Source organism: Armigeres subalbatus, unplaced genomic scaffold, assembly GCF_024139115.2.
Source record: "Armigeres subalbatus isolate Guangzhou_Male unplaced genomic scaffold, GZ_Asu_2 Contig136, whole genome shotgun sequence".
NCBI classification, from domain to species: domain Eukaryota; kingdom Metazoa; phylum Arthropoda; class Insecta; order Diptera; family Culicidae; genus Armigeres; species Armigeres subalbatus.
In genome coordinates this window covers 140,250-144,010 of record NW_026942132.1, presented here as the reverse complement: position 1 = coordinate 144,010, position 3,761 = coordinate 140,250, and the positions used below count along the sequence as shown (strand labels likewise).

The 3,761-nt window shown below is 31.5% G+C and overlaps 1 long non-coding RNA gene across 1 annotated transcript; it reads right to left on the bottom strand.

Moving 5' to 3' along the window:
* Positions 1-503: 503 nt before the first annotated feature.
* LOC134202690 (uncharacterized) lies at positions 504-1,178 on the bottom strand. The gene is made up of 3 exons (XR_009977303.1): positions 1,054-1,178; positions 756-988; positions 504-694 (listed from the first exon to the last, which is right to left on the bottom strand). It is a non-coding gene; the product is annotated as an uncharacterized LOC134202690 (long non-coding RNA).
* Positions 1,179-3,761: the final 2,583 nt, after the last annotated feature.

The window sequence follows — 3,761 nt, the reverse complement described above, 5'->3', positions numbered from 1 at the left end:
ATAAAGTTAATTATCCTGAACGCGTCAGTTTTTCTTTTTACTCAAAAATTAAAAGGAACATTGTTTAATTTGAAATTTGAAAATAGATGAAAAATGCTTCCTCAACTTTTTCGGTCTTGTTTGACGTAAGGATTCAAACGCACTAGCAAAACACCGCAGGGCACTTGGCTCAACCGTTGACAGTTAATATTAGTTAGGATAATCTAAAAGTCGGTAAAAAATACCGATAATCGAACTAAAGTGCACATACCTAAAATCTCGGTAATCATGGATTACCTAAAGTTAGGTAATGGTGGTTGACAAAAATTGTCGTTAAAAATTACCGATTTTCGGACGTTACTTTTTACCGAAAAATAGGTTTTTGTGGTTTGTTTTGATTTCGTAAAAACGTTGAAAATTAACGATAATTAGGTTTTTATTCTTGCTTTGTTTATAAGAAAATCAACTCAAACAATCATTTATTTTATTTTTAAACAAGATGAACATGGGAGCTAGGTATGGAATATAAGATATATGAATGATTTGGCCGATGTGGAACTATGGGGCGGTACTTAATATCAGGAAACACAAAGATAATGCTAGGTGTTAAGTATTCCATCTGTGCGACCTCTGGTGATCCTGCCTTTTCTTTTCAATATAACATGAAGGGGCCGTGAACTGAGTGTTGTGGCGTCAAATTGTTGATTCATTGTTACTGTAAAAATGAAAGCTAAATAAATAAATTAAGAAAATCAATGAAAATCATCAAAACAGACCTTATGGGGTGAGATTTCAAGTGAGAGGGTTTGAATCCAAATCCGATCTAGAAGTTTTAGGGTGGAAAACTTTCATGTGTCTTTCCAGGGGATTAGCTCACAACAGGATATGTGCATGCCAGACTGGCTAAATGGTTTCGAAACCTTGCAGTAAATATGCATGGACAGTTTTATAGAACACTGATCTTCCATTGATGTTTCATAAGATGACAAGAAAATAATTCTCCGGATGCCTGCAAATAAACACAAGTTCCAGTACAGAAATCCAAAATTTGACCCTACACAGTTGACCACTTACCGTCAATTTTCAATCATAAGTTAGTCCGACGAATGTATCAGCAGGAACAGGAAGTTTGTAGCAGCAGGAACAGGAAGGATTGCATAGATTTTAAGGAGCTTCCTCGGAAGCTGCACAACAACGAACTTTTTTTTTAACAAAATTAAGAATTATTAAATTTTAGGTAAAAAATAACGTTATCATTTAAAAACATCAAATACTCTAAAGTCGGTGAAAACTAACGATAATTATCGGTAATTTTTATCAATATTTTTAGTAAACATCCAATACCTAATTGTAGGTAAAATAAAAACCTAATTTTAGGTAATCTCATCTAAGCGTGTATGGGCCTGACGTTTTGGGCTGATGGTTGATTCGTTCGGAAATGTTGCACACACGCAGAAAAATAGTTTGTTTGCTTAACAAAAAAATGGGTCAAACCCGACAAACATGTTCGTTATCTCAGGGCTTACAAACATTTTTGTTGAATTCAACCCGATTTTTTTGTTCATTCAACAATCGTGATTGCTATCGCTTGCTGTCAAAATGATAGTGAATTCAACAATCAATTTAGCTAAATCAATAAACCTGTTTGTTGATTCAACAATAAGTTTGTTAATTTTGACGTTTGTGCCCTTTTTTTTCTTTTTTTTTGTAAATACTAAAATGAAGAAAAAAAATCAATTTTAATAACATTTCTTATTTTTATTAACATTCTTTTTTTGAAAATATTGGTCAAATACACTACTAATTTATTTGCAAATTAATAATTCTGCCTTTAGAATCCTTGAATATTGCCTCTGGAAACTTGCATCAACGGTGGTGATCTGTAGCTTCACCTATCTCCAGTTGTTAATCTGTTGCTTTTTTCCACTAGAACAAAAATATGTTATTTTATTAATAAATATTTCACTTGTTGATAATTATACTTACTTCTTGTATTACCTCAACTAATATAAACAAATAATATAAACAAAACAAAAAATAAATATATTTTTTCATTTTTTTACTTGACTAACACGCACAATACACTATGAAATTTTCATACACGTTGCAAAAAACTTCCTCTCCATCAACAAACTAGTTGGTTAAATCAATTAACAAAATTGTCGATCTCGCAAAACGTGTTTATTCAACCGACAAATATTATTGTTGGCTTAACAAAAATAGTTAGTTGTATTTGACAAACCATTTTATAGATACAACCATACAAAGTTTCTATGCGTGCAGGCCAATATTTGGCTCAAAATGTATTAAACATAAAAATATTATTTTACTGATTTAGACTTTACCAGATTTTTACAACACCGGTTCAAGTATTCTTGACCCATGCACTATCGTTTGCAACCATAAACGATGAAGGGTTTTAGGACCCAATACAAATGGATATTCTTTAAACATTTATTGGATCCCAGTCCATATAAGAATTCCCTGAAGTACAGGTCTTGACCTCCTTCGGAGCTGCTTGCTTTTCTAAATATTTTATGTTGATTGTGTTCTTTTTAATTGAATTGGATGAACATTCAACAATGTTTCCATTTCATTTCATCCAATAATTCACTGGAATTTAGGCCTTAAGGTCTGCACGGGTATTCTAACAGTTATCTGTTTTTAAAAATTGACAATGTGGCTTGTAATCTATAGAACCAAATTGCATATCCCTTATAAAGTATATTATTCCAGATTATAGATAGTAGAACCTATAGATGAGCGAAAGCATAGCTGAGTCGATTTTTTTGCCCGTGCACACGCGCATATGACGTCATAGCTTTTAACGTTTCCATTGAAATCGTGACGTCATGCTCGTTTGCACGGAAGCTCTCAAGTACCCATTAATGGGTATTTTCGTACCCATTTTGAAGAAAAGCGGCATAACCCGGGTAGAGGTGAATAACAAACAAATAGCATAATAATAACAAATTTTGCCAAGATATCAGATTTAGTTATTCTTATGTTATTCATAAATAGCATAAAATAGCATCCCAACTACAAGTTTTGTTATAATAGTAAAATTAGTTATTTATATGTTTTTGTAAGAAAGAGCAGAATAACAAATGAAGAACACATTTTGCAATCATAGCAAAGTTTGTTATTCATTTATCATTTGCATTTTCAGCATATCAATAATAACTGATTTTGATATTTTCTTTTCTTCAATTTTTTTGCTATTGGTTTGTTATTATAATAGCAAAATGAGTTATTTATGAGTTATTCGCTAGAGAAATTTTTGCTATTTTAGCAACTATATCAAACAAACTAATTCAGATTTTGCTATTCAGTTATTCATATATTAATAGTAAAATTGGATATTATTTTGCTGTTGTTTTCTACCTGAACTCATTAAATGAGTAAACTCGATTTACTCATTAATGGGTATTTCCTCTGAACTTCAAATAATGGGTAATTTTTGCACTTGAATTTCATTGATTAAATGGGTAAATTTGCCCCATTTTTTATTTTTCTGAATTTGAGGTTATGTTACATATATTTATGTATATTAGAGTGATTCAAATTTTGACTTTTTCGCTCCCCTATGCTTAAACGATGACAATTGCTGTTTAATTAATCCTCCTAAATTTTTAGCTAATTTGGATGTAACTAGACTGAGCACGAGCAGTTTGAAGTTTGTATGGGAATTACTATAGAAATCGTCACTAAAGCAAAAGACCGTTCCGTGTTTTTTTCTTTTTTTTCCCCTGTTGGGTATTTTAATCACTGCGACCATTTGT